Source organism: Physeter macrocephalus, chromosome 11 (assembly GCF_002837175.3).
Source record: "Physeter macrocephalus isolate SW-GA chromosome 11, ASM283717v5, whole genome shotgun sequence".
Lineage (NCBI taxonomy): Eukaryota > Metazoa > Chordata > Mammalia > Artiodactyla > Physeteridae > Physeter > Physeter macrocephalus.
Window position 1 is genome coordinate 120,577,567 of NC_041224.1, and position 26,095 is coordinate 120,603,661.

A 26,095-nucleotide genomic window follows, 5' to 3' on the forward strand; every position below is an offset into this window, starting at 1 on the left:
TGGCTCACGGGCCCAGCCGCTCCGCGGCACGTGGGATCCTCCCAGACCGGGGCGCGAACCCGGTTCCCCTGCATCGGCAGGCGGACGCGCAACCACTGCGCCACCAGGGAAGCCCCCGTGTGTCTTTTTGAATTATGGTTTTCTCTGGGTATATGCCCAGGAGTGGGATTGCTGGGTCATATGGTAATTCTGTTTTTATAGTGGCAGCCCTCTTGATATCTGAACCACCTCTAGGGTTGTTCTTCTCTTTCTTGAAGGATGACACATATTGTGCAGCAAGATGGATATCTCTATTGTCTCGTCTTACAGAATCTCAGAAGTCCAGCAGCCTTCCTTCATTTTGTCCTGTCTCTGTCCCCTTTAGTCCAGACTGGCAGTGTTTCTCCTGATATAATCCCATGTCTATTCCTAGCTTCTGCTGAGATGGCTGATTAGATCCATGAGTCACACCTGCAATCTCTTTATGTCCTGTCTTAGTGTTCTCTCCAGGACCCACTTTCTCAGTTTTAGCAGTATGGATAGGCTGAGAGTTTTCCAAATCTTCAAGTTCTGGTTCCTTTTTACTTAACAATTCCTTCAACGGATCTTTCTCCTCTTACATTTTATCCTAAGCAGTGAGGAGAAACCAGGCCACACCTTCAATATTAGAAATCTCTTCAATTAAATATCCAAGTTCATCACTTACAATTTCTACTTTCCACAACACTAGAACACAATTCGGCCAAGTTGTTTGCCACTTTAAAACAAGGATCAACTTTCTTCCAATTTCTAAAGACACGTTCTTTGAATCCATCTGAGACCTCACCAGAATCACCTTTTAACATCCGTATTTTCTCCAACAGTCTCTTCAAGGCAATATAGGCTTTTTCTAACATGTATCTCAAAACTCTTTCACCCTCCACCTTTTATCCAGTTCCAAAGCCATGTCCACATTTTTAGGTATTTGTTATATATATAACTCCACTCCTGGTACCAAAATCTATATTAGTTAGAGTTCTCCAGAGAAAAAGAACCAGTAGGGTGTGTACATATAGAGAGAGATTTAATTTAAGGAATCAGCTCGTGTGATTATGTGATTATGGAGGCTGACAAATCCAAAATCTTAAGGGTAGCCCAGCAGTCTGGAGACCCAGGGAAGAGCTGATATTGCAGTTCAAATACAAAGGCCATCAGGCTAAAGAACCAGGGAAGGGCCATGGTAGCAGTTTGGTTCCAAGGATAATCTACTGCTAGAATTCCTTATTGCTTATGGGAGGTCAGTCTTTGTTCTAGTAAGACCTTCAACTGATTGTGTGAGGCCCACCCACATTATTGAGGGCAATCTGCTTTCCTCAAAGTTCACCAATTTAAATGTTAATCTCATTCAAAAACCACCCTTACAGAAGCGTCTAGGATGTCTGATCAACTTTTTGAGCACTGTGGCCCAGCCAAGTTGACATATAAAGTTAACAATCATATCCACATACATATCGCATATGCATTAATATAAAAGTAAACATAAACAAAATAATATAAAATAAAGAACAAACCCACATGATCACCTCAGTAGATGCAGAAAAAGCATTTGACAATATCCAACAACCTTTCATGACTAAAAAATAAAACAAAAAACCCAACAGAATAGGAATAGAAAGGAATATTCTCAATCTGAAGAAGGGCATCTCTGAAAAGCCCACAGGTGACATCATACTTGATGATGAAAGGGTGGTGTTTTCTCCCTAAGATCACAAATGAGACAAAGATGTCCACCCTCACCACTTCTACTTAACATTGTGCTGTATGTTGTAGCAAGGGCAATTAGGCAAGAAAATGTAATAAAAGGCTTCCAGATTGGAAAAGAAGAAGTAAAACTATCTCTGTTCTCAGATTATATGATCATATTTTTGGAAATCCTATGAAATTCATTAAAAACTAAGTTTTGTAAGGTTGCAGGATACAAAATCAATATGCAGAAATGAGTTGTATTTCTATACATTTGGAATGAGCAATCCAAAAATGAAATCAAGTAAACAACATTTATAATAACATCAAAAAGAGTAAAATACTTAGGAATACATTTCATACAGTTTGAAGACTATAAAACATTGTTAAAAGAAATTAAAGAAAATAAATGGAAAACATCCCATGTCCATGGATAAGAAGACTATATTGTTAAGATGGCAACACTCCCCAAATTGATTTACAGATTCAACGTAATTCCTGTCAGAATCCTGTCTTATTTGTAGAGATTTCATATGGTATAGCAAGGGACCCAGCATAGCAAAAACGGTCTTGAAAAATAAAAAAATAAACAGACTCACACTTCCTGTTTCTAAAACTTACCGCAAAGCAATGGCAATTAAAACAGTGTGGTACTAACATAAGGATAGATATCTAGATAAATTCAATAGAGTTGAGAGTCTAGAAGTAAACCCATACTTGACATAGGAAGAAATGAAAACTGAACAGCCCTATGTCTATTGAAGACATTGCATTCATAGTTTAAAACATTTTACAAAAAAATGCTAGGGCCAAGCATTTTAGTGGTGAATTTTGTCAACCATTTAAGGAAAACAATAAGCAATCTTAACATAAAGTCTCTCAGAAAATAGAAGAGATGGGAATACATCCCAACTTAGTTGATTATGCCAATTTTACGTTAGTGTAAAAACCAGGTGAAGGCATTACAAAAAACCAAAACCACAGGCCAAATCCTCAACAAAAATTAGGAGCTCAAATCCAACAGTATATAAAAAGGACACTACATTGTGACCAGGTGGCAATGCAAGTTTGGTTTAACATTTAAAAATCAATGTAATTCACCATGTTAATGACATAAAGAAAAAACAATTATCTCAATGGATATAGGAAAAGCATGTGATAAAATTCAAAACCCATTCAGTTGCTCAGTCTGACTGATAAAGAACATCTAGGGGAAAACTTACAGCTAACATATTTAATGATAGAAGACTCAGTGCTTTCTATGTAAGATCAGGAACAAGACAGGGAAGTTCACTCACCACTTCAATATAACTTCCCATAGGAAGTCATCATAATCATTGGAAACTTTTTCTTTTTAATTTTTATTTATTTATTTATTTTTGGCTGCATTGTGTCTTCATTGCTGTGCCTGGGCTTTCTGTAGCTGTGGTGAGCGGGGGCTACTCTTCGTTGTGGTGTGCAGGCTTCTCGTTGTGGTGGCTTCTCTTGTTGCGGAGCACAGGCTCTAGGCATGCAGGCTTCTGTAGTTGCACCACGTAGGCTCAGTAGTTGTGGCTCACGGGCTCTAGAGTACAAGCTCAGTAGTTGCCGCTCATGGGCTTAGTTGCTCTGTGGCATGTGGGATCTTCCTGGACCAGGGCTTGAACACGTGTCCCCTGCATTGGCAGGTGGATTCTTAACCACTGTGCCACCAGGGAAGCCCATAATCATTGGAAATTGAAAAGAAATAAAGCTGCCTTTATTCATAGACAATACGATTGTATACATAGAAAATCCTAAGGAATCTTCAAAAAAGCTACTGGAATAAGTGAATTCAGGTCAGTATAAACAAGAATCAATTGTATTTTTATCTATTAGCAATGGACTATTAGAAAATGAAGTTAAATTTTTAGTTTCTTTTATGATCACACTCAAAATTATGAAAAATTTAAGGATGAACCTAACACTATGCCCTGAAAACTGCAGAGTGCAGAAAGTAATTATGGAAGACCTAAGTACAATAAATGGAGAAATACACAGTGTTCATAAATGGGAAGACTTTTCTAAGTCTTCAGTATTGCTAAGATATTCATTCTCTCCAAATTCATCTGCAGATTTAACACTATCCTAATAAAAATTATACCACTATTATAGGTATTGACAAGCTAATTCCAAAATATATATGAAAATGCAATTGATTTAGAATTGCCAAAGCAATTTTATGTAACAAACCATTGGAGGAATTATACTACCTGATTGAAAGGTATATTCTATAAAGTCACAGATATGAAGACACTGGTACTGGTGAAAGGATAGAAGTACCATGTAGATTATTGGAATAGAATAGAGTCCCACACATATATGGTCTATTTATTTTCATTGGTGAATACAAGACAGTTTACAGGAAAAGGAAAGTCTATTCAACAAATAGTGATAGTGCAACTGGATAACTATATGTAAAAAATTAACATTAACCCTCACATCATTCACAGAAATTACCTTGACGGGGACTTTGTCTTGTTTGAATTTTTATTCCAGCATCTAATATACTGTCTGTCTGATAGTAGGTGCTAAATAATTATTTGTGTAATAAATAAATGATTAGACTAGTTCTCTTGGTTTCTAGCTCTACTCTCAGTGAGAGATGATTATCACACTTTTAGAAAGCTACACAAACTTTATGTTTTAGCTTCAATAAGATATAACCTAATTAGACAGAGTCTAGTTCCCTCATTTCACTGAGTCAATCTGGGTAACTTTACAATCATAGCTTCCAGATACACTCACCTAGCTCTGAAATGCTAATAGTTTTACAGATATTCCTTTGTGTCATTGTATTTGTATTTTATTAGAAGTGGCACGCATAAGAACATGTTCAACTTAGATAGAGTAACAAGAAGCAGAACAATGATATGTGCCTGTGGATAATTCAATACTGTTTGTTGATGCCGCTGATTTGCATTTTACTCCCACTGGCAGCTAGAGTCAACATGACATATTCATTACCATAATATTTCATCCCAGCGAGCTCCCTTTTAAAAAAAAATAAATAAATACAATGTGACATTATTTTGCTCAAAAAAGTTAAAGGATATTGGTACCTATCTTTTCAATGTATGGGTAGATAGTCAGTGATTAATGTTGATAGATGAACCAGAGAGGTAAGATGACTTGACCATTGACACGGAAGAGCAAGATCACAGGTAAAGTTTAGGACTCCTGATGGCTGATTTTATAAAACAATCCTTAAAGGAGTAGGCTTTATTAAAGAATACCTCCCTCATCACTTGGCTGCAAACTGGGTATGCTCTTAAATTAAAAAGAAAACAAAAAAATAATCTGAGCCACAGAAAATTAAATACTTCAGAGCTGTGTTTCAGGATACTAGTTCAATCACTCACCAGAGAGAAAACCCCAGTTAGGTTCTAATAGTCCTTTATAACTCTTCAAGACTGGCAAATCTTCCTTTTAAAAGGGACAGCCTCTCTGTACTATAGCAAGAGCAGCAATAACCAGTGTGGGCTGATGTAGGACAGAAGTATCATTGCAGAAGGCAGCTCATATTCTGAAGCAAGAATGTGAAGCAAGGTGTCCTATATATGCTGCTTTGTTTGAAGCTAGTCTAAGTTCTAGTGTTGAAGTAGTTTATTTATAAACTGCCCACAGTGTTGCTAGCAGGAAGTTATTTTTGTTTGAGATTATTGATGTTGATATTATTATAAGTTCTAATACATAGCAGAATTCTTTTTGATTAAACTATATTGACCATTTTTTCTTTTTTTTTTTAGATGTTATAAGTTTTAATATCAGCTTCATAGGAAACAACTCAAAAATTATATGAGATACACATAATCAGATATATTAGTGAAAGTTATGTATCATAACCACACCAGGACTGAGTTTAAAAATAAACATTTTTTCTTAAAAGATTGTTTGATTTGCCAATAAATAATAACAACCAGAAAAACCATTAGCAGTTTTCAGTCTTATTAGTTCATTTTATTCCTTACATATTAAATAGTCTTAAGATCTTTACAAGGAAATTAATTTTGTTTGCTATGCTGTTGCCTTTTAAAATCAGTGGGGTGGGGTTAATCAGGAGTGCAAGGGGTGGAAAACTTCTTAAAGGGATCTTAGAGAACTGAAAGTCTTCTTTTACACTGTTAGCTATACTAAAAGAACCAAAAGATCTCAGATTCCAAAATCAGTATGCTGCTGACTCTTTCATGCATATGAAGATCACTTGTAGTTTTTGCATTTGTCAATATTTATTAATTAATATATACTATGTTCAAATTCCATGACAGACATGTTCCTTTAGGTATTTCTCAAGGTATTTGTTTTTACATATTTATTTTCTAACTCATTTATGACTCCACAGACATTCTCAAAGACTACCTTAAAATAAATCTGGTTTATGCCAGCAAAGAAGGGAATAGCAGTGAGATCACATTCTTTTTTTGTCACCTGAGGAGTATTTTTCTCATTTCATATATTGGTACTTGATCAGACAGGCTGAAGTTTTTGCCATGTCAAAGTCATTTCTAAGAATCAATAGCTCTATTTCATTTTCTTTTAATCTCCCTGTTAATGGGTTCTGTCACTGATATTATCAATTTTAAAAATGGAAGAAATCTTTGTCAGAGGTAATCCACAAACAATTGTTAAAATATTAAAATAAGGCAAACATTCACTCAGATTGTATTTTAAATAATTATGTTTATCAGTATAATCACTGACAAAATGTAGACTTCTAGAAAACATTGAAATAGATCTGTAAGGAACTCTTATTGTCCCAGTTGTCCTAAAAAAGTGTTCAACAAGTTGAATGAAGGTGAAGAATTTGAACTTTATTTTCTTTTCTCCACCTCTCTTTCAGTGGAATTAGTAATGAAATTCTTTATTACTTTATATACAGATGATGTTAAGATTTAAAATTTTTTCCTATTTGAAAAACAGAAAGCAATGTTATTAACTATGCTGGCCATGTGGTGTTCAAGAATTATAGTTCCTTTCCTTTGGGTTGAATTTGTCAGTCCCTGTGCCAAAGAAGAATGTTCTTTGGATCGAGACAAAAGGATTTTTTAAACTCCATCAAGTACTTAAAATCATACCATATTTTGTGTCTTTTTCTTACTTGAGCCATGACTTTCTCTTTACAGTTGTTTCATCTTGTCTGAAATTTCTAATTACCTTTCTTTTTCTTGCATCTTGTGCTTTTATTTCAGCTTTTTTCCATCTTGTCACTCTTACTTTCTGTTTTCCGTAGTTCCCTTTTTCAGCAGAGCCCTCCATCCTCCTGCTGTAATTGGACCTGTTGGTTGCTGTCTAGGCTGCTTCACAGCTGTCATCCTAGGAATTCTCACTTCTCTAAGGGGTTGGTTTCTCTGTTTCTAGGATTCCATGTCTGCTTTCTTGCTTTATTTCCTGTTCAAGTAACTTCCAAACAAAGGGTAGATGGTTAAGTTCTCTGAATATAGAAGTTAAATTTGAAAATTACATCCCTTCAAAACTTTCAAGATATTACTCTTTTCTTTTTCTATTTCCAGTAACTGATTCCATAATGAATCAAATCAGTCTTCGTTTGTAGACATTTTTTCTTGAAAGATATTAATTTTTTTTCACCTTGATGTTATGAAATCTCATAGGGAGGGTCTGAGAGTGGATCTTCCTTCATTTATTGTACTCTGTACTTATAGATGTTTTCAATTGGAAGAGTCTTGTCTTTCATCCCTGAGAAATGCTCCTTAAGATTGAGAGTTTCCTCTCCTCTTCTTGTTTCTTTCTTTCTTATGTCTCTTTCTGGTTTCCTAATTACCAGATGTTGTACTTTCTGGACTGATTCATATTTTTCTTTTTTTTTTTCTGATACATGGTTTTAGAAATTTCCTCAACTTTTTTTCAAGTTTTTTTTTTTTGTCAATGGGTTGAAAACATTTATTTGTGTAAATAATGCAGCCTACTTCCTCATTGTTGCTTTTAAGTAGCTTTCCATTTCCAAGAATAAAAATAAGTTGTTTGTAGATACAAAATTTCCACCACAGCTATTGGTTAAAAGGAGTTTTTCTGGGAAATATTCTTCCATTTAGCAAATTGCATAAAAGTTCACACATTCATTTTTTTTAAGTGTGGTAAAATATATATAACAAAGTATACCATTTTAACCATTTTTAACTGTGCAGTTCATTGGCATTATGCATTCACATTGTGCAGTCACATCCTTCTAGTTGCTTTTAATTTAGTCAATGAAATTTTTATTCTCTAAAAATGCCTTCTTATGTTTTATTCCTTTTTCATAGCATCCTGATCTTTTATACTCAACATATTGTCTTCTCATATCTCTCCTGTCTATATTAATTTTTTTCCTATTTTTGTCATCTAAACTGTTTTTTGAGGGATCAGGTTTTCTGTTTATTTACCTTGTTTTATTCTTCTTCATCCAGTGGCTCTCATCATATGTCTTTTCATAGGTTAAAAAAAAAAGGCTTAGTATCTGGTGTGGACTTCATTAGCTATTGTGTAAGTAGAGATTTTTTAAAATAATTTTAATTTCTAAATTAAAGATAAATTAAATATGGCAAGGATTCTTTGGTTTAGAAAACATTGTATATCATAAATTTTCCATATCCTCATCATGGGCAACACAACACATCACTTTCCTTTTTGTACAAGTCTGTCATTCTTGTACAATGAACTTTGTTGTGTAGACTCTGACTTTTGTATATGGAAATGGAGTTAATTATCTCCCTGATAGTCATAAATTTTTTAATGAAAGAAAAAAATATATATATGTTAGAAAAAACGTTAACATCCAATAGATTTTAAACACAAAGCATGACTTAGTTCAGGCAAAGGATTATTTTTAAAGGGGAAACTGTATGAAATAAATGTTCTACTGAGTTTTATTTGTCAAAGCATATCAAACAAATCATTTTAATCTTAAAGTTCTTTTGTCTGTTCTCTTTGCCTAGCACTTGACCACTAAGGACTTGAGATGAAAAGAAAGAGATATGGCTACTCAGTAGTCTGTCTTTTCAGTGCAGTTGAAATAACAAAGTATGAAATCTGGAATTCAGCCAAGTGTTAGTTATTAATATCTTAAAATGATGTTTAAAATGTAGATTTGCATTCATTATAATTTAATATAGTAGAAAAGCATTAATTAGAGAAATAGTCTCGTGAATATGAACAGAATATGAAAACTTGATTAAAGGTGGCCATATCAAACATTCTTCTCTTGAATTATCTTGCCAGATTCTGAATAATGCTTTGATTTGGTGTGAACCTTTTGTATGTAACAATTTTTAGAGCAAGTTACTACAGTTCTTTCTGAATAATATAGGTCATGAGAAGTTCATTTGTAGGTGGGGCAGCTGTACTACTTTGGGGGACTGTCCTAATAGATCCATTTCATTAATTGTCATGAATTTTTTATTAACAAAACCAGTACATCAGGTTTAGCCAGCTAAAAATTGCTCTCGTACTTGTTATCTTTATTGTCAGAAAGAATATTATGAAAATAGGGAATTACTGCACATGCTTTAACTCTTGATTAAACAGAGGAATGGCACTCTCCATGAACAATAATTTAGGGGCATATTATCAAGTTGACATACAGTGTTTCAGTTGTGCAACTCCCATTAATTTTAAAGCCCTGTGCTTTAATTTCAATGTCTTCCAGTTAGGAGTAATGCCATGTCTGTCTGTTAGGATCTCTGAGTTAATGGGATTAATGTCAAGTAGCAGGATGTTCATTCTTTCTTCCTTAAGCTTTTATTCCTTAGGTATTTTTGGTGAAATGGCCTTCTAAGGAATTGCATTTCAAAAACCAGGCAGTGGTAGTAAAAAGCTGCAGTAATGGATTGGAATATGAAAGATGTTAGCATGTACATTTTGCTTACCAATGGAAGAAATTTCCTTCAATTCCCATCTGATAATCTTTATTATTAGGTCATACATAGAGCATTAAAACTGATTTTTTTTATTTAAAAAAATTTCAGAAGATTCTTAGATGTATGATAGGCAATTATATATTATTATTCTTTGTGTCTTCCACATCAAGGTCATAAGCACTTTTTATTTCCTACCTCTTGTGAGATAATTAATATCATGAATTACTATCTTTATAAAAATGGTTTAAAAAGTGAAACAAGGAGAGGCTCGGTAGTTTTCTTTGGATCCCATAACCAATCTTTGATATCCTACATAAAAGAACTTAGAATGTGTACTTGCACTCGTTTTACTTGATTAAATATTGGTCTTATAAAATATTAAGGCCGAAAGAGTCCTGAGAAAATCATATTTTAAAAAACAAAAATGATGTAATTTTTGGAAGAATATATATTGTGATTGGAACCCTGACTCAGCCATTTACTAGCTTGGGTAAATTAGCCTCTTTAGCCTCCAGTTTCTCATTTTAAATGGAAATAATAACTACCTTTCAGCATTATTGTACAAATTAGGTATAATGTATGTAAAATGCCCAAATGAGTGCCTAAAACGTTGAAAGCACTCAGTAAAACAATAGGCATCATTTTCATTTTTATCTACAGATTTGGAATCAGTCCTAGAAAAGTTAAGCAGGATTAGCCAAAGTATCATGGCTTGTTAGTGACAAGGATAGTTTAGAACCAAAGTATTTTAACCAAATCCAGTGTTCTTTGCATATGCAGTGTTACCTCTTAATTATTGAAATTGTCTAGGGTCTTTAGTCAGAATTATTCCACTGGTGAATACTGATGTTACTCAATAGTATCATCACTTTCTTTTCCTTTCCCCAAAATTCAAGGTTTGAATGTCTGTCATTTAGTCCAGAATCCCAGATTTTTTTTTCATGTATGTGTGATTTGAAGAATTCTGTTATTTTTAAAGAGATGCTTTCAAACACTGTTATAATCAAGAGAGTTTTTTCAACAGCCAGTTATCAGAATCTGGAAAATGTTTCTAGTTAGCTATGACCTAGAATAAATAACATAAGATATTTCCACACTAGGTCATACAGTTGCCCCCGTATAGCTACCTGCTGATCCAAGGCACCTTGTGTTTTGTCTGCTGGCTCTTCATGACTCCATGCTCTCTGACCAGAACAATGCTCGTAGCTCCAGGTCTCACTCCTACTGGATTATAGGCTTCAGGGTGCTTCCCAGGTTTGGCCTTCTACAGGGCCAGTTTTCTTTGCCAGCTTTGATGTCGATATTCCACTCCTCACTTCCCATGCTGTCTAGGTAGTCTACCACAGAGGTGTAGTGATGGTGTTAGCTAATACTTATATAGGGCTTTACTTTTGGCAGAGTTCTTTCATAATCATAATCTAAGTTGATCCTCATAATAACTGTGTGAAGTAAGCAAATTGTCTGTCTTAAAATTGAGGAATCTAAAATTCAGTTAAGTAATCTGCCCAAAAGCATACAGATTGTAGATGGAAGAGCCCAGGGCCTTTGACCACAAACCCCATGCTCTTTTCACCTCTTAATCACTGCTTTTGATCCTGTTGCTGGCAAAGGATAACAAAAGTGTCCCAAGATAATAACAGAATGAAAATGTAAAGTACTCTGTTGTGATACGAAAGCTAGCGGAAGAAGCATCTATATATGAATCTATGTGAGAAATAAAGTATTGGCAGTGTGAACTAGGGAATAAGTCTTACATTTCTCTTATTTCTCTCAATACTGAGCACATAGGAGGTAGCTGATAAATATTTTTTATTATTATTTCACTTAGAATATCAGAAAAAAGACACTGTCTCTCCTGGGAAAAAAAGTCTATGGTTTTTATTATAACTGTCTATCAGCAATTTTTTTCATTGTTTGTGATAGTAATTATTTTAGAAATCTTTTCCCTGGACTGCCTCTACTTATTCCTCTGATTTTAACCCCCACCTGTATGCTAATGATTCCCAAATGCAGATACACAGCCCAGACTTTTCTCTTTAGCTTCAGTCTATGTATGAAAACTATCTGCTGGACATTTCCAGATGATACTTCATGGGCACCCCAACTCAGAATGTCTGAAACTGAAGGCAGCAACTTTATTTAAAAAACTGCTCTTCCTTCTAAATGCCTGAGTCAACAAATTCATCTGTTTCCCTTCTTAAATACTTCTTGAATCTGTTTTCTCTCTTCTATCATGGTTACCAATACCCTATTCAGACCCTCATTATATCTCACTGGAACTACTGGCATAGCCCCCTACATAATTTCTCTGCAGCCAGTTTTGCTATCTTCGGGTCCATTCCCCACTCCTGGCTGCCATTTCCCTCCTTAAAGCCTTTCAGTAATAGTCCTCCATTCCCACAGGATAATGTCATAGTTTTCAGGGTTCCTCATGATCTCCCCCATGACTGCCTCTTCAGTGTCATCTTTGCCCTCTTCCTGCCATCTAGTTGAGACCCCATCCACAACAAACTGCTTACAGCTGCCCCCATGCTGTTGTTTTTCTCACCAGTGTGCTTTGTTCTTTTTTAAGTTGTTTTGTTTTGGTTTGTTTTTTGCGGTACGCGGGCCTCTCACTGTTGTGGCCTCTCCCGTCGCGGAGCACAGGCTCCGGACGCGCAGGCTCAGCGGCCATGGCTCACGGGCCCAGCCGCTCCGCGGCATGTGGGATCTTCCCGGACCGGGGCACGAACCCGTGACCCCTGCATCGTCAGGCGGACTCTCAACCACTGCGCCACCAGGGAAGCCCTTTTTTTAAGTTTTTATTGGAGTATAGTTGATTCACCAGTAGGCTTTTGCTTACTTTTTTTTTTTTTTTTTTTTTTAGGAATTGTTCTCTTCTAAATAATCTACTACCATCCTCACCTCCCATTCACCAGCCAAATTAGGTCTGCTTCTGCTCTGTTTGTAGTATAATTTCTGTCTTCTCAACTGCACTCTTAATTTCTTAAGGGCAGACGTACTCTTATTCAGTTTGTAACACTTGGGCTAGTAGTGTATTTGGTATATTATAGACAGATATTTTTGAAACAGGTACACTTTTAGAAATGTCTTATTCTTGAAAACTACACGTTTTTAAGTTTTAAAATTTATTTCATTGGTTTGTGAGTGATCCCTTTAATAGCTCAAATTTGGTAAATTCATGTTTACCAAATCAGATTTAATCCATATATATGTAATTTTCTCGTTAAAATAATCATTTGTTATTATATTCTGTTTTGTAATATGTTTCAATAAGTCACCAAAAAAAAGTAATATATGCTGACAATATTATTGCAGAAGCCCTGTCTCATGTAGATGAAAATATAGGTTTCTTCTATATTATATTAATATTGGTAGCTCTTTATTTATGAATTTACCATACCCATAGCAGGAACAAACTGAATAAGATAAATAAACTGAAGTCCAGCTTTCAGTCCTTTACCCATCCAAATCAGTCTTTTTTATATTTTTTCCTAGTTGAATCTACCTTTCAATTAGCAGATATTTTCTTGAGTAGTGAACAAGGTCAGATACATATTCCCCAAGTGAAGAACAGATTATAGTTGGGCCCATGTTTATATTTGTATTACAGATAAGTTCTATACATACCCACAATAGGAACTTAATAAATGAAAAACAAGCATGTTGCAGCTATGAATTTTTCAGATAAAGGAAATACAACCTTGCTTATTGAAAGGAGCCCAACATTCTTTGTTACAATAAGCTCAGCAGCAGTACATCTTGTCCTAATCCACTACTTCAATCCAAAGCTAGCTAAATATTGGACTGTAAGGACAGTAGAAATTTCCCTGCTATATCATTTAACTGTCAGTTTGTTGGATTGGTTGGTTTGTTTGTTTTGATGATTTACTTCTAAGAGACCTAGAAGTTATATTTGTCTGTCCTCAAAGTAAATCTCTTATGGGCAGTGATTACCAGAATATAGATGGATGTTGAATACTACAAAATCTAGTATTAATGATTTCAGACCTTTTCTTATTATCAAAATATTTTAGTTCATCCTAATGTTTTTTCTTATAAGAATATCAAATCTTTGGGAAAATAAGCATGGATATATGAAAACTCACTTTACAGGCTACCTTCAAGGAATTGTTTTTACAGTTGAATTGTTCTTTAAAATTGTAACTAATATTCTTTTTGGTGTTCGCATAATATTCAAATATACCTATACTATTAAAAAGGACATATTATAGCAAGATATACTTTGTTGACAGAAAATCTATTCCAGAGATACATATAATATAAAAAGAGGACTCACCATGAAAATACATACAAGATTTGAAATAAAATATTAGTTTTAAAAACCAAAGAATTGGTATCTGGGAATCTTGATGTAGAGGATAGAGTGGAAAACAGGTAAGAGATGAGAGCTTCTCAGACTAGGGCTGTATGTTAGGTCTCCAGGAAGGGACCTCACCTGCCAGGTGGGTCTTGGCTAAATAAAGCCAAGTAAACTTCATTCTCAAAAATTTCAGAGGAGTAGGGATCTTGGTCTGTTTCATTCATTACTCTATCCATAATGCCTAGAACTATGTCTAGCACGTAGTAGATGTTCTTTAAATATTTGTTGAATGAATGAGTGATGACAGTAAAAATGAGCATGTCCTCAACCAGACCAAAGAGTTGCCACACATTGACCTTACAGCAATCAGAGCATCAGTTATCCTCTCTCTTAGTTTCAGAAAATACTTGGAAGTAAGAGTACACTCTGTTTCCCTCTTAAAATAATCTCCTCTCCCTCCCCTACTTTACAAAGATCTGAGGGTTTCTCTTTAGGACTGGACATATTTGCAAGTCTATAATGAGTTAAATATTTTCAGCAAAGCTTTTCTCGTACCACCATGCTGATACACATGACCTTCTTTAGCTACAACATCCTTTATATACCTTTGTTTGATTGAGCAACTCCTATTCCTTTTTCAAAACTCAGATTAGACATCATGTCGTCTAAGAAGCTCCTCCCTACCCCTCAGTCAATCTGGGCTAGGTGCCCCTACTATGTACTGCCATAGCTTCTTCTATTTGTCTTTTGCAACTTCCCAAACCAGACAGTTTCTGAAGAAACATATTAGAACTAAATCACCTATGGCATCACACCCCATATTATGTGGTTTCAGAAGTTCGCTGGCTGGTAAAGTGTAATTGATGTGATTTGTCATACATTATAATATGTAATTGTGTATCAGAGGCAGCAAAAAAAATTGTTTTAAATTTCCAGTTGTGGTACCCATCTATTTAGCAGCAGTAACCCAATTTACATTTTTTCATTTACATGAGTAATTGGTTACCTGTACAACATGAGTTATTGACCCCCATATTTTAAATTTATTCCGGTGAGGTTTTTGTGACCATTTAAAATTGAGGCCCCAGACATGTACCTGCTGGCCTGCCCCTAGTTCTGGTCTGACCTGGGTCCCTGGCCAAATTTTGAGAAGTAAGGAAATACCATTATGTCACATAAAATTTCAGATATCAAAATGAATATAGACATGTCTTCAAGAGACATAAACCAGAAATACTTATTTAAAAACATACATATTCTATGCCATCTTTCCAAACTTTAATATACAGAGGTCAGCAATGTACAAAATGAAACTACTTTTAAAGTTGGAGTATGGTACCTTGCTCTCTCAAAGCACCATATTATTAAATAACTCTTAGAAAGAATTTTAGGAAAAATTGAGAAACCTTGCCTTCATAGCAATTGGCCCATCAGTAATATCTTAAAAATTCATATGTCACTGATAGTAGGCGGCTGTTTCTCTTCTATGCACTAGCCATGTCAGGCAAAAAAATGTATAAACATTCCTTTCAGACCACCACAAAGTAAATAAACAGATCATCCAAGGATTGTGAAATCCAGTGTTTCCACCTCAGATCTGGCACATTTGTAATATTTTTCCATTCTGAGAACTTAAACTTTTTACTTTCACACTTTTTTCTTTATTTTCAATAAAGAAAACCCTTTTGATGTAGGATGCATCGTAAAGGACCATTGATTCAGTACAATGCTTTGAGTCACCCATTCTTATTTGATATTTAGGAGAATAATTTTGTGACCTTCTAGATTTAGGCTATTAAAATTCATACTTCATAAGACAGTATTGAGTAGTCAATTTAGTGTTAAATTTTTAGACTGATGGGCATGCCAGAATAAAAAATGTGTTAACTTCCTTTAAAATCTATAAGAATTAAATAAGTGAAAAAAATTTTAAATCGGCCTAATTTCTAGAAAGATTCTAAACAGTTATCAAGTATTCTAATAAAACTTAAGTCTGAAGAGATTTCTTCCATATTTAAAAAATAAAACTGCCATTTTTTCCTGCCCAGCCAGGAGTTAGAGTAAGTGAAACAAGAGGGCCTAAAATTCAGTAATTAAAATGGTAAAGATGTAAAACCCAACCTTTACTGTGTTGAAAAAAAGCAAAAATCCAGACGTCTTCTGATCTTTACAGAGCACGTAGCAACTCTGTAGCAACGGAAACTTTATAACATTTCCTGATGACAGCGGCTGTACAATGGATTTTGAATAAGTCTGGTGTAGTGTTTAGTACAGTGAAAGGGGCTGGGTTGTTTTATGCTTTGAGTTGGCATTTTACCAAGGAGAGAAGTTGTTGGTGGTTTGTTTTCCCCTCTTACGTTTAAGTGACAGAGTACTGATTAAAATGAGCATTTTTTCATGTTTATTCTTACTTGGTCTTTTTCTGAGCAAGATACTCAGTAAAATGAAAGCCAGATGCTTTTACACCTACACACTATATTGCTGAGCAAATCATTTATGGAAGGGAAGGCAAGATAAAGTTGCTTTTAAGAGTCGTTTAACATATCAGTTTGATAACTAGCAAAACACCTCTACTGCCATTAAATATTTACCAAGACTCGGCTTTGGGCAGGGGGGCAGTTTGGCGTAACAAATTTGACTCTGTGCAATGCCATTGATTAGCTATCAGAAGGACATAGTTAATAAATAACTTTAGGTATTACAGAGCACTCTACATTCTTGTCAAATATTTTCTCTGAAGATGACCTAAAAAAAGTCAGTTACAACCAGCATTCACCCCAGCAATGATTGCACAAGCACAGCTATGAAAGAAATAAAGGCCAGGCAGATCAGTTGAGCAGTAAGTACTTAGGCAATCTTTCCTAGTGACTGTTGTCATTGCTGCTGGACTTTAGAACTGAACATGTTTACATTTAATTAGAAAGGACACACAGTTTACAGCACAGTAGCTATCAATATCAGATCAGAATTGATTTCCGCTTTCTCCCCAGTGATTGCTTCCTTCAACCTAATTAAAAAAGGCATATAACCAAAATGACTCACATAAATTTTAAAGCAAAGTAAACAATATTTCCTGGAGACCAAAACAAAAGTAAATGACATTCATCCTGATTATTAGCTACATTTTTTTGAAAGAATTCTGATGCCTGTAAATGTGATATAAGGCATGTTTTAGTGTTATCAGACTGCTGATAAACCAAGTATTCCCTTCTGAAGAAACCTGAATGAATGCTTTACTGAGTTCTTTAGCTCTCAAAGAAACAATAATCTTACTTTTATCTTCATAATCCCTAAAACATGTAGATTAAGTAGTCTGATAGAAGTTTGGACTGATTTTATTCATGTCTTCAATTTTCACATATTATACAGAGCAACTGCTAAAAAATATAACAAAATAATTAACAGATTGATTTCCTTTTAAATAAGTTGTGTAATTTCCTAAAAAATAAGGCATCATTCTGGTGTGTGTGAATAACATTTCTCTACAATTACCATAGCCAAAATCATCAATAAAATTCTGATAAAAGATAATTTCTTATAACTCTATTCACTATAAAGAGACCTGCTTTAAATTTCACAAGCTAGCGTTTGTTGATTACACTAAATTATGGTAAAAATGTGGTTTTTTAAAAATTATTTATTTATTTGGCTGTGTCGGGTCTTAGTTGCGGCATGCTGGATCTTCATTGCTGCATGCAGGATCTTCTTGTGGTTTGCAAGATCTTTAGTTGATCCATGGGAGATCTTTAGTTGCAGCATACAGGATCTTTCAGTTGCAGCATGTGGGATCTAGTTCCCTGACCAGGGATCGAACCCAGGCCCCCTGCATTGAGAGCGCAGAGTCTTAGCCACTGGACCATCAGGGAAGTCCCTAAAAATGATTTTTAAATCAGAGGTATAAAGGAAAATAGGAGAGATGTAGAGGTTACCCCCAGGAGGAATGTGTTACAGCTCTCCTTCCTTCTCTATGCATCTGCCATGCAATCCCATATCTAGAATGGAAGGCTATCAAGATGTAAGGAAGTACAGAATGATTCAGATTAGAAGCAGGCCTTAAGTAACATTAATTTATCAATTTACAAATATTAAGCAGTTCTTCCAGGCACTAAAGATAGTGAGCAAAACCTCTATAAGATCAGACATTTTTATCTGCATTGGTTACTGTTGTATCCTCAAGCATTTAATTTATACTTGGTACTATATATGTCTAGTTGCTCAGTAAATATTTATTGAATGAATGACTCCTTTCAAGGATTATTTCACTACAAGCATATGTTCATTCATCCACCAGGGGGGAGTCCAGTAGCACTTGTTTCTAGTGTTCCAGGAAAACTGCTGAAATCCACAATGGTGCCACAGTAATGAGAGTCAATGTAAAATCTCCTTCCAGAAGAGAATAATTCATCGGAGTTATTTTTGCTTACTTTTCTTTCTTTCATTTTCTTTTTAAATCTTAGGCTTTTTATTACTCTCAGTGTTCACAAAGCAATCAACCTGGAAGCCACATCAGTTAACTACAGACCAGTGCTACATATCCATAGTTTATATTCTGCAGGGCACACACCAATCACAGAGATTCTAGTCAACCATTAAAACATTAAAAAAATTAAGAATCACATGAAGCAAGCCTATGGAACCAGTAATTAATTAATCAATTCCACAAATATTTATTAAATCCTTTTCTGGGCACTAGAGATCAAATGGTGAAAAAAAAAATCGTTTAACATCTATCCAGTTGGAAGGTCAGAGTACTATAGGAACACATGAGAGGATCACCTAATCTGGACAACAGGTCAGATTTCTTAGAGAAACTCATATCCATGCTGAGATCTAAAGGATGAGTAGGGGCTAGTTAAGTAAAAGAGGATAAGGTCAGTGTTCTAGGGGACATGAAATGTGTTCATCCTGGCTTGAGTATAGAGGTAAATAGGTGAATAAAGAGAAATGAGCTCGATAAAGAGGAATGAAGAGCTTTGTAAAGGATGCTTAAGGAATTTGGACTTTATCCTCAGAGCAGTGAGGAGTCATTGAAGAGTTTTAATCCAGGTAGTCATACATTCATATTTGTGCTTTAGAAAACTCACTCAAGGCAAAGATCAAGTGAAGACTATTGAGGTAATCCACTTAAGAAAATAGTAGCAGGCACTCTAAATTATGATAATGATAATGGAGCTGAAAAGAATACTAGAAAGATGCAAGGGATTGATTAGATTGATCAATCAAAAGGATTGATTCGATTTTTAGGTGAGAAATGGATGTCAAAGATAATGCATAGGTTTTGAGCGTGAACACTGAGTAGAAAGTGATGCCCAGTGAGAAGGGAGGGAAAGAAAGGGCTGATTAGTAGAAGGATATAAAATGAGATCTTGAGTTTAGTTTTAGACATACTGAGTTGTAGATATTTGCAGGATGGTCAAGTGAAGATGTCTACTAGGTAGTTGTGTAGATCTGGTGCTCAGGATAGAAATCTGATCTGGAGAGAAGTACTTCCAAGTTAGGAGTCATTAGTGAAATAAATGACTGAGTGAAGCCATGGGACTGGGTTGAAATCAAGGAGAGTGGCTAGAATGAGAAGACACCAACAGTTAAGGGATGGGTGAAGGAAAAGAAGCCTCCAAAGGAGATTAAGAAGCATCAAGAAATACTTTTGATGAAGCAGAAAACCAGAAGTGTATTTTCATAGAAAGCAGGGAAAGAAGGCATTTCTAGAAAGAGTTGGCTTCTGATAGGTCCTATAACATAAAGATTGAAAATGTCTTTTATACTGAGCAACAAGATCTTTTTTGGAGCAGTTGTGAACAGAGCAGATGGCAGAGCCTTGAATAGAATTTGAGGTGAAGACAACAAGCACAGACAATTTGATTCTAAATGAGATGATCCCAAACTAGGTCCAAGAGAAATCAATCTTTTAGACCAGGCTAGCATACCTTTGAACTTAGTCAGAATCCCTGGCAGAAAACAAAACAAAACAAAAAATCTTCATAAGTGGAATATCTGACCCAAGAAAATAAATAAAAGGTGAGTTCTAGAATTTTATTTCCTAGATTTAAGCCTCAGTATATAGTTCCATGCTCTCTTGAAATTCCACTCAGAGAAGGAGCAAGGTGCATCTTAGGGGTTAGAGGCTGTTTGTCATATAAGGTGATGAAGAGACACAAAACACCCCCTGGCCAGAGTAGAGCAATTGTTTTAAAAGGCAAATCTTGTTCCCCTCTCTTTAAAATCCTTTAGCAGCTTCTCATTTGCCTTAAGAAAAAGACCAAATTCCTGTTTGGTCCTCATGTTCCAAAAAGGCCCTCTATGATCTAGACCCAACCACTTGTTCACTGATACGAACGCTGGTTGTAACTGGGCTTCACTGAGCTCATCAGCCATCCTTTCTCTTATTATAAGGCCTTGGCAGATGTTCTTACCTGTGCCTGAAATGCTTCCTTCACCTCTCTTCTAGTTAATACCTACTCTTACCTTTAAATTTCAACTCAAATGTCACATCTCTTCCTTTATAGCACTTAAAATAATTTGAAATGTGTGTTTAGTCACTACTCTAGCTCTAGCTCTAGCAAAGTGCCCAGAACACAGTAGTCATTCATTTACATGAGGAAGGGAAGCAGGGCCTGACGTGTCACCATGCTGCCACCCAATTCCAAGTAAAACAAAGCACATGCTTCCAGTATGCATACCGACTGAACCCTATTCAACAATTCAATTAACCAAATAAACTGTACAGCAACAGCTGTGTATCAAGCACTGTGTGTTTGTAATGGTCTCATAAAATGAATTTATTTAAACCTCATAGCTGAGATCAGCATCAGTGCTTATCCTAAGCTTTATATAATGTGAAATAAAACTATATATCTAATAGGACTTTATTTACTTTTCCTAAGGGAGTCACTTAGGATCACTAATAAAATTGAAAAATATTTACCCTATGTAAGAACAGTTGGTTAGGGCTTCTCTGGCGGCGCAGTGGTTAAGAATCCACCTGCCAATGCAGGGGACACGGGTTTGAGCCCTGGTCCAGGAAGATCCCACGTGTCACGGAGCAACTAAGCCTGTGTGGCACAACTACTGAGCCCACGGTCCTAGAGCCCGTGCTCCGCAACAAGAGAAGCCTGCGCACCGCAATGAAGAGTAGCCCCTGCTCGCTGCAACTAGAGAGAGCCCACGCGCAGCAACAATGACCTAATGCAGCCAAAAATAAAATAACTAAATAAATAATAAATTTAAAAAAAAAGAACAGTTGGTTATTTGAGGTTTTTACATTTTTAGTAAAATCATTTATTCATACAGATGGTATGGGACATAGTTTTCAGTAGTTGAGCAAACTTCTCAGCCATCTGCTAAGAAATTGGCTAATGAGAGTGTGTGCCAAGCTCCTCAAAAATCTTTTTGTCTAGAACTGACCCTATGCAGGTGACACTCTTCCTTTGTGTGACTGTTCTTAGATGGAGTACCCATTTCAGTAGAATTAGGATGACAAATTATGATATCTGGCATTTAACTAGGCCTCAGCATTGTGAGCTCACTTATACCTAGAGATGACTGAGTCCAGGCTTCTACATTGTTCAGGGATTTCTTCTATACTATTTCTAACAGTTTGTTATCTAGTGTCTACATAAATATGACATCTGATCACAAGTAGGGTTTACCCTACTTGATAAGCCCTCCTGTGGAGATGCTTCAATTTATAACTTATAACAGACATAGCTAAATTCAGGTGTGATTAGGTCTGATTTGGCTATTATGCCATGGCTGGCTATGCTTGCCCTCTTTTCTATCTGATGTCACTTTTGATTCCTACTGGACTTATGGTTAGTCAACCTTCATTAATACTGTGTGTGTGTGTGTGTGTGTGTGTGTGTGTGTGTGTCTTGGGAGGGTGGGATTTAATAGACTTTATTTATTAGAACAGTTTAGATTTACAGTAAAATTGAGATAATACAGAGTTCTCATATACCTCCTCCCACACGTAGTTTCCCCATTAATAATATCTTGTGTTGGTGTGGCACATTTGTTACAGTTAGTGAAACCATATTGATACATTGTCATTACCTAAAGTCCATAGTTTACATTAAGGTTCACTCCTTGTGTTGTACCATTCTATGGGTTTTGAAAAATGCAGAACATCATGTACTCACTGTTACAGTTTCATACAGAACAGTGTCACAGCACTTAAAAAAAAAACATGTGCTTTTGCCTTTTTATCCGCCTCTGCCTCCCCCTGAACCTTTGGCAACTACTGACCTTTTTACTGTGTCTGTAGTTTCGCCCTTTCCACAGTGTCATATAGTTGGAATCATGCAGTATATAGCCTTCCAGACTGGCTTCTTTCACTAATATGCATTTAAGTTTCCTCCATGTGTTTTCACGGCTTGATAGCTCACTTTTTATCAGTAAATGATATCCCATTGTATGGATGTACCACAGTTTGTTTATATATTTGCCTATTGAAAGATATCTTGGTTGCTTCCAGTTTGGGGAAATTATGAATAAAGCTGCTATAAACACTCACGTTCAAGTTGTTGCGTAGACATAGGTTTTCATTACTATTGGGTAAACACTTAGGAGCACGATCAGTGTATCATATGGTAAGATTATGTGTAGCTTTGTAAGAAACTGCCAAACTGTCTTTCAAAGTACTTGTACTATTTTGCATTCCCACTACCAATAAACTAGAGTTCCTGTTGCTCCACATCCTCACCAGAATTTCATGTTACTACTTTTCTGGATTTAGCTATTCCAATGGGTATAGTGGTATCTCATGGTTTAATTTGCAATTCCCTGGTAGCATATGATATTGAGCCTCTTTTTGTATGTTTATATGCCATCTGTATTTCTTCTTTGGTGATATATCTGCTTCTTTTGTCTATTTTTTAATTGAAGTTTATTTTCTTATTGTTGCATTTTAAGAGTTCTTTGTATATTTTGCATACTAGTCCTTTATCAGATATGTATTTTTCAAAGATTTTCTTCAGTCTGTGGATTGTCTTTTCATTCCTTTAACAGTGTGTCTTGCAGCGTATAAGTTTTTAATTTTAATAAGGTCTAACATCTGTTTTTTCATGGATTATGAAAAATCCATGGTGTTGGTGTTGTATCTAAAAACTCATTATTAAACCCAAGATCACCTCAGTTTTCTCTTATGTTATCTTCTAGATGTTATATAGTTTTTCATTTTACTCCTTAGGCCTATAACACATTTTTAGTTACTTTTTGTGAAAGGTGTAAGTTCTCGGTCTAGATTATTTTCTTTTCTTGTATGGATGTCCATTTGTTCCAGCACAATTTGTTAAAGAAAAGGCTATTCCTTGTCCATTGAATTGCCTATGCTTTTTTGTCAAGATCAATTGACTGTTGTTGTATGGATCTATTTCAAGGCTCTCTATTCTCCTCCACTGATCGGTTTGTCTGTTCTTTTGCCAGTGTAATGCTGTCTTGATTGCTGTAGCTTTAAGTCCTGACGTTGGATGGTGTCAGTCTTCTGACTTTGTTCTCCCTCAATATTGAGTTGGCTGTCCTAGATCTTTTGCCTCTCCATATGAACTTTAGAATCAGTTTGTCAATATGTACAAAATAATTTTCTGGGCTTTTGATTGGAATTGCATTGAATCTATAGAACAAGTTAGGAAGAATTGACATCTTAACAATATTGAGTCTTTTTATTCATGCACATGGAATATCTCTCCATTTATTTAGGCCTTTGATATCTTTCATCTGAGTTTTCTTCATATAGATCCTATACATGTTTTGTTAGATTTATATCTAAATATTTCATTTGGGGGAGTGGTAATATAAGTGGTATTATGTTTTAATTTTAAATTGGAATTGTTCACTGCTGCAACATAAGAAAGCAATTGACTTTATATTAACCTTACATCCTGCAGCCTTGTTATAGTGACTAATTAGTTCCAGGAGTTTTGTTGTTTTGTTTTCGTTGAGTCTTTGAGATTTTCTACGTAGACAATCATGTTATCTGTGCATGAAGACAGTTTTATTTTTTCCTTCTTAATCTGTATACGTTTTATTTCATTTTCTTGTCTTATTACATTAGCTAGGACATCCAGTACTGTGTTGAACAGAAGTGGTGAGAGGAGATATCCTTGTCTTGGCCCTGATTTTTGGGAGAAAGCATCTAATTTCTCACCATTAAGTATGATGTTAGCTGTAGGGTTTTTTTCGTAGATGTTCTATATCAAGTATAGAAATTTCTTCTCTCTTCCTAGTTAGCTGAGAGTTTTTATAATGAATGAATATTAGATTTGCCAGTGCTTCTTCTGCATTTATTGGTATGATCAAATGATTTGTATTCTTTAGATTGTTTTGTAATGGACTACATTAATTGATTTTCTAATGTTTTATACCAAGAATAAATCCTGCTGGATAGGAGTGCATAATTCTTTACGTACTTTGTTGGGTTTGATTTGCTAATAATTTGTTGAGGATTTTTGCGTCTATATACATGAGAGATAATATTCTGTAGGTTTTCTTTTCTAATAATGTCTTCGTCTGGTTTTGGTATTAGGGTAATGCTGGACTCATAGATTGAATTAGGAAATATTTCCTCTGTTTCTACTTTCTGGAAGAGATTTTAAAGAATTGGTATCAAAAAAAAAAGAATTGGTATCATTTCTTCCTTAAATGTTTGATTAACTCCTCTGGGCCTCGGGCTTTCTTTTTTGGAATGCATTGACTATTGATTCAATTTATTTAATAGATAAAGGCTTATTCAGATTGTCTATTTCTCCTTGCGTGAGTTTTGGTAGTTTGTATCTTGCAAGGAATTTGGTCCATTTTATCTAAGTTATTAAATTTGTGGACATAGAGTTGTTAATAACATTACTTTATTATCCTGTTAATGTCCCTGGGATCAGTAGTGATGACCTCTCTTTCATTTCTGATATTAGTAATTTTTATCTTCTTTCTTTTTTCTTGGTTAGTCTGGCTATAGGTTTATTGGTTTTATTAATTGTAATAGGCCAAAAATGGCCCCCCCAAAAGATATCCACATTAAATCACTGGAACCTTTGTTACCTTATGTGGTAAGGAGATGTAACAAATCTCCAAACAGTTGGGAACTAAAGAACACATTTCTAAATAATCCATGAGTCAAAGAAGAATTCTCAAGGGAAATTTAAAAATATATATGGAAGTGAATGAAAATAAAAGTACAGCATAGCAAAATTTCTGGGACATGGCTAAGGCAGTGCTGAGAGGGTAATTTTTAGCACTAAATACATACATTAGGAAAATTGGAAGTGTATCAAATCAACAATCTAAGGTCCTACCTCAAGAATCTGGAAAGAGAACAAAAAAATAAATGCAAAGCAAGCAGAAGGAAGAAAATATTAAAGATAAGAACAGAAAGAAGCACATACGAGCAGAGATAAAACACATTACGAACATCAGGAATGATAGGATATCACTATAGACTTTGCAGAGATAAAAACAATAAGAGATTACTATGAACAGCTCTACATGCATAAAAATGGCAATTTAGAAGTAACAGACCATTTCCTCAAAAAAACTCTTATTCCATTATTGATACATGCAATAACCTGAATGAATCCCCAGAGAACTATGCTGAGAGACAACAGAAAATCCCCAAACCTTTCCATTTGTATGACACTCTTGAAATGACATTATAGAAATAGGAAACAGATTAGTGGTTCTTAGGGTTTAAGGAGGGGATGGAGTGGTAAGGAAGTAGGGAAATATGAGGCATCTTCGTGGTGATATAACTGTTTTGTATCTTGACTGTATCGATGTCAATATCTTGGTGGTGCTATTATACTATAATTTTACAAAATGTTACTTTTGGGGGAAAGTAGTAAAGGACATGAGGGATCTTTCTGTATTATTTCTTACAACTGCATGTGAATTTGTAATGATCTCAAAACAAAAATGTTAATTTTTAAATATTCCTCAAAAATGGAATGGAATGGAGTGTAGATGAGGGAAGCAGTGGAGAATATGAGGCTGCACATAAAGATAAGGAGAAAAGGAAGGGAAATAAAACTGATGTGACTCTTCTATAATACTAGAGCCCACTTATTCGAATGGAGCATTTAAGCAACAATGTTCAATAAATACTTTTTTTTAAACATCTTTATTAGAGTATAATTGCTTTATAATGGTATGTTAGTTTCTGCTTTACAGCAAAGTGAATCAGTTATACATATACATATGTTCCCATATCTCT

At 35.1% G+C, this 26,095-nt stretch overlaps 1 protein-coding gene and 1 non-coding gene across 11 annotated transcripts in view; one reads left to right on the forward strand and one right to left on the reverse strand.

Annotated features, from left to right (window-relative positions):
- The window catches only part of MIPOL1 (mirror-image polydactyly 1), a 320,015-nt gene that overhangs the window by 227,498 nt on the left and 66,422 nt on the right, over positions 1-26,095 (forward strand). The window lies entirely within an intron of this gene.
- On the reverse strand, positions 17,690-17,762 carry TRNAE-CUC (transfer RNA glutamic acid (anticodon CUC)). Its single transcript has one exon. It is a non-coding gene; the product is annotated as a tRNA-Glu (tRNA).